General features: G+C 35.8%; 1 long non-coding RNA gene across 2 annotated transcripts in view; it reads right to left on the bottom strand.

The window, feature by feature from the left end:
* The window catches only part of LOC123561634 (uncharacterized), a 44265-nt gene extending 25164 nt beyond the window's left edge, over nt 1–19101 (bottom strand). Inside the window, exons 1-8 of one of the 2 annotated variants that reach the window (XR_008372761.1) lie at nt 18053–19099; nt 16849–16987; nt 15459–15539; nt 10529–10648; nt 10105–10185; nt 7361–7483; nt 7034–7122; nt 3674–3776 (exon numbers count right to left, since the gene is read on the bottom strand). This is a non-coding gene — a long non-coding RNA (uncharacterized LOC123561634). Of the gene's footprint in view, nt 1–3673; nt 3777–7033; nt 7123–7360; nt 7484–10104; nt 10186–10528; nt 10649–15458; nt 15540–16848; nt 16988–18052 lie in introns of both variants that reach the window. The other variant, XR_006688476.2, reaches the window with a different exon arrangement.
* Nucleotides 19102–19537: the final 436 nt, after the last annotated feature.

Raw genomic sequence — 19537 nt, 5'->3', positions numbered from 1 at the left:
GACACTCTTCTGATGTACATAATTGTATATGTTTATGGTTTTACATCACATTATGACACAGTGCAGGATAAATGGCAACTTTCTATCTGTAATTGTTGAGGAAGACACATCTGCCCTTTTGGGCATTATTTCGGGCATATGTGGGCACCTGATTGAACCGCTGTCCTTCCGAAAGCAGACTGGATGACTCACATGATGACCAAAGCAGGGCTCAAACCCTCGGAGTCCATTGTCTAGTGATTTGATACCGACATCCTTCACCACTTGGCTACAGAAGTATCTTGCTAACTGAACTAGATGACCAGTTAGATTGTCAAAAATAAAACACTGATGAATAGAACATTTACATTTTTGTGCAATGTGATGTGTTTTTCAGTGAGTGAATTATGATTTTTAAAAAAAAAAAAAATGGTTCTACATACAGTAGAAAGGTATTTCCCTCGCTTTTCTTGCATTGATGGTTTCCAGCTTTTAATACGGTAAATTATTTACATATAACTGGGTATTCAATTTGTACATACAATAATATCATTTTAAAATGTAGAAAAAGTTCAACATTAACTGGACCAAGATGAATGAAATATGATTACAAAACAGGACCAAAGGAGTTGACTTTGGGAAAATAAAGTAAAGTACCAATGTAAAACTTGGTGATGCTCAGCCAGAGTCATTTTTTACTAGAAATGATAATATTTATAATTAAACAGTGTAGGAAATATGATCTGATAATTTTTGAAGGATTTTTTCCCCTATATAACTCACAATAACCCAGGGTGGGGCCTCTTTTCACCCCAGGGGCATAATTTGAACAAACTTGTAAGAGATCCACCAGGCAATGCTACATACCAAATACCAAAGGCCTAGACCTTGAACTTTCAGACAAGAAGATCTTTAATATTTTTCTATATTAAGTCTATGTTAAACTTGGTACCCCCAAGGCAGGGCCTCTTTTCACCCTGGGGACATAATTTGAACAATTTTGGTAGAGAAACATTAGGAAAGGCAACATACTTAATATCAAAAGCCTAGGACTTGCAGTTTCAGGCAAGAAGATTTTTAAAGTTGTTTTCCTATACAAGTCTATGTAAAACCTGAGACCCCCACGGGGCCGGGCCTCTCTTCACCTCAAGGGCATAATTTAAACAATTTTGATACAGGACCACAAGGCAATGCTATATACAAAATATCAAAGGCCTAGGTCTTGTCGGTTTAGACAAGAAGATTTTTAAAGTTTTTACTATATAAGTCTATGTAAAACTTCTAACCCCCTGTGCAGGGTCTCTTTTCACCCAAGGGGCACAATTTGAACAAGAGGACCATGATGGTCCTGAATCGCTCACCTTCTCCACGTGACCCAATTTTCATGAAGATCCATTGAAAAATATGGCTTCTAGGGAAGTCACAAGGTTTTTCTATTATTTGACCTAATGACCTAGTTTTTGAAGGCACATGACCCAGTTTTGAACCTGACCTAGATATTATCAAGGTGAACATTCTCACCAATTTTCATGACGATCTCATGAAGAGTATGGCCTCTAGAGTGGTCACAAGGTTTTTCTATTTTTATACCAACTGACCTAGTTTTGACCACACGTGACCAAGTTTCAAATTTTATCTAGATATCATCAAGGTGAACATTCAGACAAATTTTCATGAAGATCCATTGAAAAATATGGCCTCTAAAGTGGACAAAAGGTTTTTCTATTTTTAGACCTACTGACCTAGTTTTTGATCGCAGTTGACCCAGTTTCGAACTTGACCTAGATATCATCAAGATGAATACTCAGACCAATTTTCATACAGATCCCATGAAAAATATGGCCTCTAGAGAGGTCACAAGGTTTTTTTATTATTTGACCTACTGACCTAGTTTTTGATTACACATGACCCAGTTTAGAACTTGACCTAGATATCATTAGGGTGAACGTTCTGACCAATTTTCATGAAGATCCATTGAAAAATATGGCCTCTAGAGAGGTCACAAGGTTTTTCTATTTTTACACCTGCTGACCTAGTTTTTGATGCAGTTGACCCAGTTTCGAACTTGACCTAGATATCATCAAGGTGAACATTCTGACCAATTTTCATGAAGATGTTGTGAAATATATGGCCTCTAGAGAGGTCACAAGGTTTTTCTATTTTTAGACCTACTGACCTAGTTTTTGAGGGCACGTGACCCAGTTTCGAACTTGACCTAGATATCATCAAGGTGAACATTCTGACCAATTTCCATGAAGATCCATTGAAAAGTACGGCCTCTAGAGAGGTCACAAGGTTTTTCTATTTTTAGACCTACTGACCTAGTTTTTGACCGCAGTTCACCCAGTTTCGAACTTGACCTAGAAATCATCAAGATGAACATTCAAACCAACTTTCATACAGATCCCATGAAAAATATGGTCCTAGAGAGGTCACAAGGTTTTTCTTTTATTTGAGTTACTGACCTAGTTTTTGAGGGCACTTGACCCAGTTTCGAACTTGACCTAGATATCATCAAGGTGAACATTCTGACTAATTTTCATGAATATTCATTGAAAAGTATAGCCTCTAGAGAGGTCACAAGGTTTTTCTATTTTTAGACCTACTGACCTAGTTTTTGACCGCAGTTGACCCAGTTTCAAACCTGACCTAGATATCATCAAGATGAACATTCAGACCAACTTTCATACAGATCCCATGACAAATATGGCCTCTAGAGAGGTCACAAGGTTTTTCTATTATTTGACCTACTGACCTAGTTTTAATGGCACTTGACCCAGTTTCGAACTTGACCTAGATATCATCAAGGTGAACGTTCTGACCAATTTTTATGAAGATCCATTGAAAAGTACGGCCTCTAGAGAGGTCACAAGATTTTTCTATTTTTAGACCTACTGACCTAGTTTTTGACAGCACGTGACCCACTTTCGAATTTGACCTAGATATCATCAAGATGAACATTCTGACAAATTTTCATGAAGATCTTGTGAAATATATGGCCTCTAGGGAGGTCACAAGGTTTTTCTATTTTTAGACCTACTGACCTAGTTTTTGGCCGCACGTGACCCAGTTTCGAACTTGACCTAGATATCATCAAGGTGAACATTCTGACCAACTTTCATAAAGATCCCATGAAAACTGTGACCTCTAGAGATGTCACAAGGAAAAGTTTACGGACGCACGGACGGACGACGGACGCTGCGCGATCACAAAAGCTCACCTTGTCACTTCGTGACAGGTGAGCTAAAAATCTTGATAGAGGACCATAAGATGATGTCACATGCCAAATATCAAGTCTCTATGCCTTGCGGTTTTGGACAAGAAGATTTTTAAGTATGAAAGGGGCATAATTCTGTCAAAAATACAATCAGAGTTAAAGGGATTGAAACCACACAATGCAAATGATGATCATAAAGAAATATTTTTAATTTCAAGTCATTATCTTTTAAAGTACCAAAGATATGTCTATAAAAGAAGCTTTCGAAAAAAATTAACATGAAAATAATTACAAGTATAACAACTTGGTGACCTTGACCTTGTGTATAATAAGCCCATCTCCTGCACATACTTTGTTTGTATGCTGGACAATGTTTATGTGAAGTTACAGTAGGATGTAAGCAATAGTAACAAAGATATGACAGAAAAACAAAGACTGCCAAAAACCTTAATCTTAAAAATAACCTAAGTGTAACACCTTGGTGACCTTGACCTTGGGTATAATAGGCTCAGCCCCTGCATTAGTCCCAATCCGTGACTCTAGTTACCTCCCCTGATGGTCTGTCCACGGTAATATCAAACTGAAATGAAATGAAAGTGATAATTACTCAACGGGTTGGACTACCCCTGCATATACTTTGTTTGTATGCTGGACAATGTTACATGTCAAATATCTAAGCTCTAGGCCTTCTAGTTTATTTTTAGAAATTTTTGAACAGTTTCCTATGTAAAATCAAGTGACCCCTGGGGCGGGGTCAATTTTGACCCTGGTGGTCATGATTTGAACAACTTTTGTAGAGGTCCACTATTTAAGCTCTAGGCCTTCTGGTTTATTTTTTAAAATTTTTTGAAGATTTTCCTATAGAAATCAATGTAAAATCAAGTGACCCCTGGGGCGGGGTCAATTTTGACCCCGGGACATGATTTGAACAACTTTAGTAGAGGTCCACTAGGCAATGCTACATGTCAAATATCTAAGCTCTAGGGCTTCTGGTTTTTGAGTAAGAAGATTTTTTAAGATTTCCCTATGTACAATCAAGTTACCCCTTGGGCTGGGTCAATTTGACCCTTGTGGGCGGGGGGGGGGGGGGGTCAAGATTTGAACAAATTTTGTAGAAGTCTACTAGGCAATGCTACATGTCAAATATCTAAGATCTAGGCCATCTGGTTTATTTTTAGTAATTTTTTGAAGATTTTCCTATGTAAAATCAAGTAACCCTTGGGCGGGGTCAAATTTGTAGAGGTCCACTAGGCAATGCTACAAGTCAAATATCTAAGCTCTAGGCCTTCTGGTTTATTTTTAGAAAATTTTTAAGATTTTTCTATGTACAATCAAGTAACCCCATGAGGCGGAGTCAATTTGACCCCGGGGGTCATGATCAGAAAATAGTTTGTAGAGGTCTACTAGGCAATGCTACATGTGAAATATCTAAGCTCTAGGCCTTCTGGTTTATTTTTAGAAATTTTTTGAAGATTTTCCTATGTAAAATCAAGTGACCCCTGGGGCGGGGTCAATTTTGACCCCGGAGGTCATGATTTGAATAAATTTTGTAGAGGTCCACTAGGCAATGCTATATGTCAAATATCTAAGCTCTAGGCCTTCTGGTTTATTTTTTTTTTAAATTTGAAGATTTTCCTATAGAAATCTATGTAAAATCAAGTGACCCCTGGGGCGGGGTCAATTTTGACCCCGGGGACATGATTTGAACATCTTTAGTAGAGGTCCACTAGGCAATGCTACATGTCAAATATCTAAGCTCTAGAGCTTCTGGTTTTTGAGAAGATTTTTAAGATTTTCCTATGTAAAATCAAGTGACCACTGGGGCGGGGTCAATTTTGACTCCGGGGTCATGATTTGAACAAATTTGGTAGAGGTCCAATAGGCAATGCTTCACACCAAATATCTAAGCTCTAGGTCTTCTGGTTTTTGAGAACAAGATTTTTTAAGTTTTTCCTTTCGGTTGCCATGGCAACCAGAGTTCTGCATGGAATTCAATTCTTTGAAAAAATTTTGTAGAGCTTCACCCAAGGAACATTCCTGTGAAGTTAGGATGAAATTGGCCTAGCGGTTTATGAGGAGATGTCCTTTAAAGTAAAAGTTTATGGCCGGACGCCGGACAGTGAGTGATCAGAATAGCTCACCCTGAGCCTTTAGCTCTGGTGAGCTAAAAATAACCGGAGTATAACACCTTGGTGACCTTGACCTTGGGTATAACGGGCCCAGACCCTGCACATACTTTGTTTGCATGCTGGACAATGTTTCTGTGAACTTACAGTAAGATATAAGCAATAGTAACAAAGATATGACAGAAAAACAAAGGTTGTACAAAATGCTGAACAATGTTAATGTGAAGTAACTGGAAGAAATAAGCAATAGTAACAAAGAACAAGAGGGCCAAGAAGGCCCTAGGTCGCTCACCTGAGAAACACACCATAGTACACCATAACAGTGTAAACATGTTTGACCTAGTGATTTCATGGAAAAAAATATTCTGACCAATTATCATTAAAATTGGAGCAAAAACAAGTATTTTCTTTGATTTGACCTAGTGACCTAGTTTTTGAACCCAGATGACCCATTTTCGAACTCTGCCTAGATTTCATCAAGATAATCATTCTGACCAAATTTCATGAAGATCAATTGAAAAATACAGCCTCTATTGCATACACAAGGTTTTTCTTTGATTTGACCTAGTGACCTACTTTTTGACCCCAGATAACCAATAATCAAACTCGACCTAGATTTTATCAAGGCAATCATTCTGACAAAATTTCATAAAGATCAATTGAAAAATACAGCCTCTATAGCATACACAAGGTTTTTCTTTGATTTGACCTAGTGGCCCAATTTTTGACCCAAGATGACCCATATTCAAACCTGACCTATACTTCATCAAGGCAATCATTCGGACTTAATTTCATGAAGATCAATTGAAAAATACATAATCTATCGCATACATAATGTTTTCCTTTGATTTGACCAAATGACCTACTTTTTGACCCCAGATGACCCATATTCAAACTTACCTAGATTTCATCAAGGCAAGCATTCTGACCAAAATGTATGAAGATTAATTGAAAAATACAGCCTCTATCGCATACACAAGGTTTTTCTTTGATTTGACCTAGTGACCTTGTTTTTTATCCCAGATGACCCATTTTCGAATTTCTCCTAGATTTCATCAAGGTAATCATTCTGACCAAAATTCATGAAGATTAATTGAAAAATACAGCCTCTATCGCATACACAAGGTTTTTCTTTGATTTGACCTAGTGACCTAGTTTTTGAACCCAGATGACCCATTTTCGAACTCTGCCTAGATTTCATCAAGATAATCATTCTGACCAAAATTCATGAAGATTAATTGAAAAATACAGCCTCTATCGCATACACAAGGTTTTTCTTTGATTTGACCTTGTGACATTTTTTTTGACCCCAGATGACTCATTTTCGAATTCGGCCTAGATTTCATCAAGATAATCATTCTGACCAGAGATCAGTTGAAAAATACAGCCTCTATCGCATACACAAGCTAAATGTTGACGGACAGACGACAGACGCCGGACATCACTCACCTGAGCAGGTGAGCTAAAAACAAGGATTGCCAAAAGCTCACGCCGAACGAGTAGAATAGCACCCCTTCTCTCTGAATAGTGGAGTTCAAGGTTTACAGACTGTCAGACACAAATCTTTAAGAGACAAATGACATAAAGAGAAAGAACAGAACTATAAATATAGGGTTAAATAATGGCTTGATTGTAGGTGTATGGAGACCTTCAGCCACATGCTGATGTAGATCTAGCCTCAATTGTTCAGCAGAAAGTCTTATTTTCTTACCTGATATTTTACAGTTGTCAACCACAAGTTATCAAAAAATTATCAGGCTGTCCCTAAACCTCCTTTTATTTGCTCCAATGTAGTTGATACTGAAACAGAAACATAAAATGTGATCTGTTTCTTAAATATTTAAGTGAATATTTCTGTGAAAAGAAACCCTGTAGTCTACCACAAGGGCAATTTAGTGTTCTTTTTTAAAATTGAGTTACCTCCCTTCAACTGTAATATTCTTTTTTCTTTTTTTTTAAATACTTAATCAGCTCTCCTACAGCACTAAATGCAGCTGGATTAGAGGAAAATGGTTCTAAATGCAAATGATCTGTTTACTTATGAAATGTTTTCTATGCTTGTCATCCACTATGTTTCCCTCATACACTGTGTTGAACAATCCAGACCTGCATTTCTTCATATCTGAACTTCATGATCTGTACTCTTACTTCACAGATTTCACTATAAAAAGAAGAGGCATTTTCAAAAAAAAAAAAAAATGTTGAGCAAATCCAGAGAAATTCTATAGATGCACATTCAAGGAGTTATTCACAAGTAAGTGAAAACACTATTTCAGTTGGATAGAATGCCAGACATTCCATCAGGGAAGAAGTATGTAATAAACATTATATCTGACATTATATACATAAAATCAACAAATCTGGTGTTGTATAACAATGGTAAAATGCATCAGAGAATACAAAGGGATGCTGCATCTGGAAAGGAGCCGGAAAACCAACTACATGTAATCTCAAGACATGCTCCAAAAGGTAGTGTTATTAGACTCCTCAAAGATTCAAATCTCTTATGGTTAAATACACATATATACTATGATGTACCTGACATTAGGAATTTCCGATTAAAGAACATATTTTCTAGTCAGTTGGGATCATAGTGTCTAGTCAATGTTTGTGAATAACAGAAGATAAAGGTTTCTTATTTTGCATGGGAAGGGGACACAAGTTACCATCTGGAATGGAAGGAATATCTTACACTATAAAACAGAGTTCAGCTTAAGCTGGTATAAGAGCCACAAGGACATTCATCTCAGGCAACTTTATCAGGTAAAACTAGAGAAATAGAAAAATACAAAAAATATATTTCTTTTTCTATCCAAGAGTTATTACGATTTTTTTTTTATTACTATTTGGACTAATGTAGTTGACACTGGAACAGCAATTTAAATGTGTGATTTGTTGCTTAAATGTTTAAGTGAACCATTCTGTCAAAAAAACCCTAAAGTTTACCACAATAAAAGCAGGTCCTTTTTTTAAAATTGAGTCACCTCCTTTCATTTGTACTATCTTTATTCTTCTTGCATGTATTCAGCCTTCTATAACTGTGAAAGCAGCTGGATTAGAGGAAACTGGTTCTAAATAACAAGAGCTGTCCGTAAGACAGCGCGCTCAACTTTTCTCAGTGCTTGACTCTAAATTAGAGCTTTGCCAGTAAAAAAATTCCAAGTTGAAAAGGGACATAACTCTGTCAAAATTCAAACCAGAGTTATGGGAATTGTGTCTCCTGGCGCAGACTTTGATAGTAAATAACTATGTTGAGTTTCAAGTCAAAAGCTTTAATAGCAACAGAGATATTTGACTTTTTCAAAAATTTAAGAAAAAGTCCTATGTTAAAAAGGGGCATAATTCTGCCAAAATTCAAATCAGAGTTATGTGGATTGTTTCTCCTGGTGTAGACTTTGATGGTAAATAAGTATTTTAAGTTTCAAGTCAAAAGCTTTGATAGTAACAGAGATATTTGACTTTATCAAAAACTTTAACCAAAAATTCTAAGTTAAAAAGGGGCATAATTCTGTCAAAATTCAAATCAGAGTTATGGAAATTGTGTCTCCTGGTATAGACTTTGACAGTAAATAACTATTTTAAGTTTCAAGTCAAAAGCTTTAATAGCAACAGAGATATCTGACTTTATCAAACATTTTAACAAAAAATTATAAGTTAAAAGGGGACATAAATCTGTCAAATTCAAATCAGAGTTATAGGGATTGTTTCTCCTGGTGTAGACTTTAACGGTAAATAAGTATTTTAAGTTTCAAGTCAATAGCTTTGATAGTAACAGAGATACTTGACTTTATCAATAACTTTAACCAAAAATTCTAAGTTAAAAAGGGGCATAATTCTGCCAAAATTCAAATCAGAGTTATGGGGATTGTTTCTCCTGGTGTAGACTTTGATAGTAAATAACTATTTTAAGTTTCAAGTCAATAGCTTTGATAGTAACAGAGATATTTGACTTCATCAAAAACTTTAACCAACGGTGACGCCGGCGCCGGGGCGGGTGCAATATCTCTACATTTTCTTCGAAAAGTCGAGCTAAAAATGATCTGTTTACTTGTAAAATATTTTCTATTTTGCCATCCACTAGGTTTTAACCCATACACCTTGTTGAACAATTTATCTTTTCATTTCTGAACTTCATGGTTTGTACTCTTACTTCAGAGATTTTAATACAAAAGAAGAGGCATTTTTTAAAACATGTTCAGCGAATCACTACAAATTCTATAGATGCACATTCATAAATCTATTGCACAAAGTAGTGAAAATAATCTATTTCAGTTGCTTAGATTGCCAGACATTTGATCAGAAAACAAGTTTGTAAAATACTGATAATATTAAAGCACTATGTCCTACATTATATACATAGAATTCAAAGGTACCATCAATAAATCTGGGGTTATACAACTATAGTAAAATTACTCCAAAGGCGGGCTTCAAACAAACTTTTCTGCATCAGAGAACACAAATGGTTCTAGTACGTGGAAAGGAGTCTGAAAAGCAGCTAATGTAATATCAAGACAGGCTCCAAAAGGAAGTGTTCTTAGACTAATGCTGTTTGGTACAGGTTCTTTTCTCATAGATTTAAACCTCTTTTAGTCAAATAGGCACAAAAATCAATGATTTACGTGAGATTATGGACTTTGGCTTAAAGAACGTATTTTCTGGTCTGTTGGGATCATATAACCCCTTTTAATGTTTGTGAATAAAAGAAGGTAAATGTTTCTTATTTTACATGGGACATGGGAATGGGGACATAAGTCCCAATCTGGAATGGAAGGAACAACTTACACTATAAAACAGAGTTCAGCTTAAGCTGGTACTAGAGCCACAACAAGAACAGCCATCACAGGCAACTTGATCAGGGAAGAACTGAAACAACAGAAAATTACTTACATTTTTATTTCTTTTTCTATTCAAGTGCTATTACAAATATTTTTCATTATTTGTATTAATGTAGTTCTTATTGGAACAAAAACTTAAAAATGTGATTTGTTTCTTAAATGTGTAAGTGAACATTTCCTTAAAAACAATGTAGTTTACAACAATAAAATTAAGCAAGGGCAATTTAGCAGTCTTTTTTTAAATTGAGTTACCTCCCTTCAACTGTAATATTTTTATTTCTAAAGAACTTATTGCAGGTATTCAGCTCTCCTACAACTCAAGTGCAACTGGATTTGAGGAAACTGGTTCTAAATACAAATGATCTGTTTACTTGTGAAATGTTTTTATGCTTGCCATCCATGTTTCCCTCGATCACATTGTTGAACAAATTAGACCCAGCATCTCTTCATTTCTGAACTTCATGGTCTGCACTGATACTTCACAGTTTTCACTACAAAAAAAAAGAGACATATTTTTTTCTAAAATGTACAGTTTAGCAAATCCAGAGAAGATCTAAAGATACACATTCAAAAACAAGAGGACCATGATGGTCCTGAATCGCTCACCTGTTCCCACATAACCCAGTTTTGAGTATGACGTCGTTTTTTCTATTATTTGACATAGTGACCTAGTTTTTGAGCTCATGTGACCCAGTTTTGAACTTTACCTAGATATTATCAAGATAAAAATTCTGACCAATTTTCATGAAGATCCATTGAAAAATATGGTCTCCAGAGAGGTCACAAGGTTTTTCTATTATTTGACCTATTGACCTAGTTTTAGAAGGTACGTGACCCTGTTTTGAACTTTACCTAGATATCATCAAGGTGAACATTCTCACTAATTTTCATGAAGATCTCGTGTAAAATATGGCCTCTAGAGAGGTAACAAGGTTTTTCTATTTTTATGCCTACTGGCCTAGTTTTTGACCGCACATGACCCAGTTTCGAAACTGACCTAGATATCAAGGTGAATATTCAGATCAATTTTCATGAAGATCCATTGAAAAATATGGCCTCTAGAGAGGTCAAAAGATTTTTCTAATTTTAAACCTACTGACCTAGTTTTTGACCGCAGTTGACCCAGTTTCAAACTTGACCTAGATATCATCAAGATGAAAATTCAGACCAACTTTCATATAGATCCCATAAAAGGATGGCCTCTAGAGGTCACAAGGTTTTTTTTATTATTTGACCTACTGACCTAGTTTTTTAAGGCACGTGACCCAGTTTCAAAACTGACCTAGATATCATCAAGGTGAACATTCTGACTAATTTTCATACAGATCCATTCAAGGGTATGGGCTCTAGAGAGGTCACAAGGTTTTTCTATTTTAAGACCTACTGACCTAGTTTTTGATTGCAGTTGACCCAGTTTCAAACTTGACCTATATATCATCAAGATAAACATTCAGACCAACTTTCATACACATCCCATGAAAAATATGGCCTCTAGAGAGGTCACAACGTTTTTTCATTATTTGACCTACTGACCTACTTTTTGATGGCACGTAACCCACTTTTGAACCTGACCTAGATATCATCAAGATGAACATTCTGACCAATTTTTATGGAGATCCATTCACAAGTATGCCCTCTAGAGAGGTCACAAGGTTTTTCTATTTTTAGACCTACTGACCTAGTTTTTGACTGCACATGACCCTGTTTCGAACTTGACCTAGATATTATCAAGATGAACATTCAGACCAACTTTCATACAGATCCCATGAAAAATATGGCCTTTAGAGAGGTCACAAGGTTTTTCTATTATTTGACCTACTGACCTAGTTTTTAAAGACACATGACCAACTTTCAAACTTGACCTAGATATCATCAAGATGAACATTCACACCAACTTTCATACAGATCCCATGAAAAATATGGCCTCTAGAGAGGTCACAAGGTTTTTCTATTATTTCATCTACTGACCTAGTTTTTGAAGGCACATGACCCACTTTCAAACTTGACCTAGATATCATCAAGGTGAACATTCTGACCAATTTTCATGAAGATCTCATGAAATATATGGCCTCTAGAGAGGTCACAAGGTTTTTCTATTTTTAGACCTACTGACCTAGTTTTTGACCGCACGTGACCCAGTTTCAAATTTGACCTAGATATCATCAAGATGAACATTCAGACCAACTTTCATACAGATCCCATGAAAAATATGGCCTTTAGAGAGGTCACAAGGTTTTTCTATTATTTGACCTACTGACCTAGTTTTTAAAGGCACGTGACCAAGTTTTGAACTAGACCTAGATATCATCAAGGTGAATGTTCTGACCAATTTTCATGAAGATCTCATGAAATATATGGCCTCTAGAGAGGTCACAAGGTTTTTCTATTTTTAGACCTACTGACCTAGTTTTTGATGGCACGTGACCCAGTTTCGGACTTGACCTAGATATCATCAAGGTGAACACTCTGACCAAGTTTCATGAAGATCTTGTGAAATATATGGCCTCTTGAGAGGTCACAAAGTTTTTCTATTTTTAGACCTACTGACCTAGTTTTTGACCGCACGTGATCCAGTTTTCAAACTAGACCTAGATATCATCAAGGTGAACATTCTGACCAACTTTCATAAAGATCCCGTGAAAAATGTGACCTCTAGAGTGGTCACAAGCAAAAGTTTACGCACGCACGCACGAACGGACGACGGACGCTGCGTGATCACAAAAGCTCACCTTATGGTAGAAATTACAAATCTGATATCACTGCTAAATATCAAGGCTCAAGCTATAATTGATTAAGAGAAGAAAAGTGACCACGCCCCCTGGCAGCCATGTTTTTTGACGAATCGGAATAATTTGAACAATCTTGGTACTGTAGGGTCAAACAAGGACCATTTGTGTAAAATTATTCTAAAATCAGGCCAGCAGTTTCACACAAGAAGATTTTTAAAGTTTCCACTATATACATACAGGGAAAAGTGACCACACCCTCCGGCGGCCATGTTTTTTGACGAATCTGTATAATTTGAACCGTCTTGGAAGAGGGTAACATAAGGACCATTTGTGTGAAATTATTTCAAAATCAAACCATCGGTTTAGGAAAAGATGCTATTTAAAGTTTTTTCTATTTTTAGCTCTGGCAACCCCTATGTGCAACCAAGCAGAACCATTTGAACAACTTTGGTAGAGGACCACACAAGAAACATCATAGCCAAGTTTCATCAAAATCCATTCATTGGTTTTGGAAGAGATGTCATTTAAACACAAATGTTGACGACGGACGACTTGAAGAATGCACATACGTACGACAGCCGCCGGACACAGCGTGATCACAATACCTCACCATGAGCACTTTGTGCTCAGGTGAGCTAAAAATGAATGTTTTTAGCAGGTTATTGCTTTCACAAACTGATTATCACTTATCGGCCCGGGCAAAAAATCATAATCATAATCCGCCCAGTGAACACATTCGCATGCAACTAATGGCTACATAAAACGTCATGATGGTCAGTGCGCTTTAAACATGGCGACCTAGTGGACGTTGGAGTCATTTACTGGATGTCATAATGATCTGTCACTGGTCTACATGTTACTGTTTTTATCGCAGAATTACAATGCTTGGATTTTAGCAATAAAACAGGACATGCACATATTTTAGAATATTTTAGCTAGAATTCTGAGTTTCAACAGTGTTCGGGTATGTGGTGTAAAAAAGCATGATTCGCACCACACAATTTCAAAATTCAAACGAAGTTGCAGGTTTCTTCTCAGTGAAAATGTTATGACTGCTTTTCATAAACATAGATCTACTGCTAAGAAAACTGCAGTTTTTTCATGGAATGGCTCAAATTATCCCTGTTTCTCGTATTCTCAGGGTTTCTCATATTCTTGTGTTTTTGCCTTAAAGTTGTCAATTGATATAATGTTTGTTATTTTCTACACAGGTATGCTATAAAACTAACACAGTGAAAATTTTTCTGGTGGTGTAAGCAAAATTGCTAAAAATTATTCACTATGCAATTGTCATACATGTATTTCTTGATGCGTTTACTATTGAATATATATTTTTATTACACCATGGTAATTTTAATGTTTAAATTCTACAAGTTGTTTGTGATGAAGAGTCAAATCTAAATTCATGGGAATTTGGGAAACTCTGTCCATTTCTGTGAGGGTAAATCAAATACTATAACAAAAAAATTCAATGGAATAATTTCTGTAACATCTAATGGCTCCATCTGAGAGACAAGTAAATTTTCGACAAAATTACCCCCACATACTGTTTCTGAAATCTTTAATCTGTTACTGGGAATAAACAACCCCTTAAGCCCTTGAGAATATGAGAAAACAGCATATGTGTTATTTCATATTTTTAGAATGGCAAACCATTTGATAAGTTTGATAAGTACATAAATATGAATTTTCTGCACTCCTTACCATCAAGAAGTCTGTAATTTGTCCAAATATGCAAGAATAAGTTTAGTGCACTCACTTATATTTTCCCCATACTGACACTATAATTCCTTCCGGGTACGACTAAACACAGATTTTGTGATAGAAGTACCCCTAAACTATTTAGCCACTGAAAACTAGCTTCAGGACTCCACACACAAGTTGTAATTACTCCCCTTGTGTAATGCAACCAAACGTACCCGGTATGTATTAAAAACATTAATACACGGGCTAAAGCCCTCGGGCCATAATTCATTTTCTGCACCTATATTCACCTTCCGGCCTGGCTCTGTCGTGTATTAACCTCTAAGTTATATAACAATGGTAAAATGACTCAAGTAGCTTTAAATACTGTAAAATCATTTAATTTCGTGGGCATGAAATTTCGTGGTTTTGGTCAAAACGGCAATTTTGTGGATATGAATTCATGGATTTCAAGTTTCGAACATAATATGAATGGGAAATTTACTTGTTCTTTGGGATTAAATTTCGTTGATTAACTCAACAACGAAATCCAAGAAAATTAGTCCTCCATGAATATTAATGATTTCACAGTAGACTTTCTGCATCACAGAACACGAAGGGTTGAAAGAAGTCTGAAAAACAGCTACATGTAATATCAAGCAGTGTTCTTGGTCTAATGCTGTTTTGGAACATGTTCTTTCCTCATAGATTTAAACCCTTAATGGTTAAATATGTATGTACATCAATAATGTAAAGAACATTTTTTCTAGTCAGCTAAATTGGGATCATAGTGTCCAGTCAATGTTTGTGAATAAAAAAGGCAAAGGGTTTCTTATTTTGCATGAGAACTGAACAAAATTCCCAATCTGGAATGGAAGGAACAACTTACTCTATGTAACAGAATTCCGTATCAGCTGGTACTAGAGCCGCAACAAGAACAATCATCACAGGCAACTTGATCATTGTAAAACTAGAACGATAGAAAAATACACAAATTTTATACTTCTTTTTCTATTCAAGGGCTTTTTTAAATATTTTTATTATTATTTGTACTAATGTAGTTCATACTGGGTCAGAAACTTAAATGTTGAACATTTCTGTAACAATAAACCCTGTAGTTTACCATAATAAAATTAAGCAAGGGCAATTTAGTGTTCTTTTTTAAAAATTGGGTTACCTCCCTTCCACTTTTAAAACACTTATTGAATGTATTCAGCTCTTCTACAATCTAAATGCAGCTGAATTAGAGGAAACTGGTACTAAACACAAACAAGTCAAATGGTTACGCGGCCAGAAATTTGTACAAACCGGACAGAAGTTGCGAAATTGTCATTTGTGCAGGAAAGAAGCGTTTGCGTTTACCATAATGTCCAGTACTGGACAGGTATAGTGACCATGCAAGGACACAGCCAATTTTCTCAGAGGGGGTCCGATCCCCCCCCCCCCCCCCCCCCCCCCCCGGAAATTTTGAAATTTAGCACTTCATTTTTTGCATTCTAGGACAGTTATATGGACTAACCTGTTAAATTTGGGAAAATGATACAATCAAGCTTTCTTGAAGGTAAAATTCTTAGTTTCTTTTAGATAAATAATATGAATTATGTCCGGGTCGTATGTAGCAGCAGCCGCATATACTTTACAGGCAGTCCTAATGTTGCCTTTTTCGAAAAACATTTTCTTTCCTTCTTATCTTCTTTCCTTTTTTAAAGATTTTCCAGTGGGGGTCTGGACTTGTGTTTGGTTAAATTTCAACAGAGCACAATTGTCTGAACAGTGTACAAACTCATTACTGTTTTTTCAGGCAAGGGTGGAAAAAAGTGGTAGACAATGAAAGCACTAACAGTTTTATTAAAAAAAAATAAACAATGAGACAAACATTTCCAACATCTTTGGACGGTTAAAAAATCCCATGTTAAACATACGATAAAGCCCGAAACGCGTGAAAATGTTCCGAATGTAAATCGGGTGAAGTAAGCGCTCTATGTATAGAGTTAGATTATGCGTCTAGATTGATTAAACTAGGCGAGTCTACTTACTTATTACTTGATGAGAAAAAAACTGTTTTTTAAGTAGCTCTTAAACAAGGGTGGCGGTTGAACTACTAAAAGTACAACAACAGTTAATTCACAACAAATTGTATGGTATGTTTTATAATCAGTAGAAGCTAGTATTTACGCTTATGAGACCTGTTTCACCCACAAGTAAAGAATTCACAGGTCCATCATGAAATATTTTCCCCAGAGCGCATATACTTGTCCTATTCAATATGATCTGTTTACTTGTGAAATGTTTTCTATCCTTGCCATCCACTCTGTTTCCCTGATACACTGTGTTGAACAATGTAGACCTGTATAGATCTCTTCATATCTGAACACCATGGCCTGTCCTGTTACTAGTACATGAACTTCGCAGATGTCACTACAAAAGAAGAGGCATTTTTTTTTTAAAAGTGTTTAGCAAGTCCAAAGAAAATCTATAGATGCACATTCATAAAGTTACTGCATATATAAGTAAAAATAATCTATTTCAGTTGGATAGACTGCCAGACATTTGATCAGAGAACAAGTGTGTGCTATTTTGGTACTTGTTCTTCCCTTATAGATTCAAATTTCTTATGGTTAAATAGGCACAAGTATCAATGATGTACGTGCATTATGGACTTAAGTTTAACATATTTTCTGGTCAGTTGGAATCATACAATCCATTCAATGCTTGTGAAAGTTTTTTTTTTGCATGGGAAGGTGTCAAAAGTCCCTATCTGGAAAGGATGAAACAACTTACTCTATAAAAAGGAGCTGCGTTCAATAAACGCTTGATGCCCCTGGTGGCATCCTTGTCGATACAAAGCAACCAAAGTCCAAAACGAGGTCAAGGTAAAGGTCAAACTGAGGTCAGGTGATGTTTGAAGATGAGGAATGGTCACAGGTTACATCTGCATTAGTATCAAGTCATTCTAGTAAGGGGTATTCATGCTAGACGAAACGGTCCCATTTGGTTAACCTCGTACGGACGGATGAACGGACGGACTAATGGAAAGGACAATCACTATATGCCTCCCGCATCAGTAGATTCCGGGGGCATAAAAAGAGATCTGCTTAAGCCTGTACTTGTGGGCATTATAAGAACAGTCATCACAGGCAACTTGATCAGGGTAAAACTAGAATTATTATAGACAATTACAAAATTAATATTGTATACTGATTTTTCTATTCAAGTGCTATTAAAAATTTTTTTTATTATTATTTGGACTAATCTAGAAACTTAAAAATTCGATTTGTTTCTTAAATGTTTAAGTGAACATTTCTGTAAAAGCAAACCTTGTAGTTTAACACAATAAAATTTAGTATTAAAGGGCAGTTCAATGCTCCTTTTTTAAAATTGAGTTACCTCCCTTCAACTGTAACATTAAAAAACAAAGTTTTTGCATGTGTTCAGCTCTTTTACAAGCAGATGGAGTAGAGAAAACTGGTTCTCAATACAAACTGTTAACTTGTGAAATGTTTCCACTATGTTTCCCTCTACACTTTGTTGAACAATTTAGACCTGCACTGCTTCACTTCTGAACTTCCTGGTCTGTACTGTTACTACCGCACACACATTTCACTATAAAAAGAAGAGGCACTTTTAAAAACGAATGTTTAGCAAATGCATAGAAGGTCTATAGATGTAGACTCAAAAAGTTATTGCACAAGATAGCGAAAATAATCTATTTCAGTTTAATAAACTGCCAGACATTTGATCAGAAAGCAAGTGTGTCAAAGATTGATAATACTACAGCACTATGTCTGACATTATATACATATAGTTTAAAGGTACCATCAACAAATCTTGGGTTATATAACAATGGTAAAATGACTCATGTAGCTTTAAAATACTAGTAGACTTTCTGCATCAGGTAATTAACACAAAGGCTGTAGTGTGTGGAAAGGTGTCTGAAAACCAACTACATCTAAATAAAGTGTTCTATGTCTAATGTTGTTTGGTACTTGGATTCAAACTTCTTAGGCGTAAAAAAAAAATTGTTTGTTTCCGGTATCCCGACCTACCCTAAATTTTTGGCCCGACCCTAAATGTTTTTATGGCCTTGGAGAATATTTTTTTCAACTTTTTAACAAAAAGATGCAAAACTGCACTTTTTATGCTTTAAACATGGCCAGTGATGTTAGAAATCAACTTACTGATGCTCTAAAGGCATAACCCCCTTATTTGTAATCATTTTTTGATAAAAAAATAATTTCCGAAAAGTCTCCCTTAAATGAAAGCACAAATGAGATGAGATATATTTTATTACTCATCAAATAGCCTTCTGTTAACCCTTATCATGCTGTACAGAATTGATTCTGCCTTTTCAACCAGTGTAGATCATGAACAGCCTGCACATCTATGCAGTCTGATCAAGACCATCACTGTTCGACATTCAGTCAGTATCTTTTTGGTAAGCACCCCCTTTTAACAGTTAATAGTATTGTCCAAATTGGACGATGGACAAGTTCATTATAGAAATTTAGCAGGGTAAGGGTTAATAAAAAAAATTTCCCAAAAAAAAAAAAATTTCCGACCTACCTATCCTAATTTTTTTGAGCATGTTACCGGAAACAAAGAATTTTTTTTTTTAGGCCTTATGGTTAAATCGGCACAAGCTGACTGTTTGAGCTCTCTATGGATTTTGGTAGGAGTAAGTGTTTTTTCCCACCAATTTGGGAATGGGGCCGGGGCCTTTACAATTGGGAAAAATGTGTCGGAAAATGACTAATTTGGGAATTGTTAAAACTATAACTTATGTTAAAATGTCACATTTAAGAGAGAAAATGGTCATAATTTATCATTATGCATTAACTTAGCAAACTGTCTGTGTTTCAAATGTTTATAGTTTTAGTCTTGTTTGAAAAAGCTGGAAAATAAGAAAATATAATTAACTTTGGGAATTTCTAAGCCTTGAAATTGGGAAAAAAACATACTATTTTCCAA

Source organism: Mercenaria mercenaria, chromosome 10 (genome assembly GCF_021730395.1).
Source record: "Mercenaria mercenaria strain notata chromosome 10, MADL_Memer_1, whole genome shotgun sequence".
Lineage (NCBI taxonomy): Eukaryota > Metazoa > Mollusca > Bivalvia > Venerida > Veneridae > Mercenaria > Mercenaria mercenaria.
This window is presented reverse-complemented; position numbering and strand designations above follow the sequence as displayed.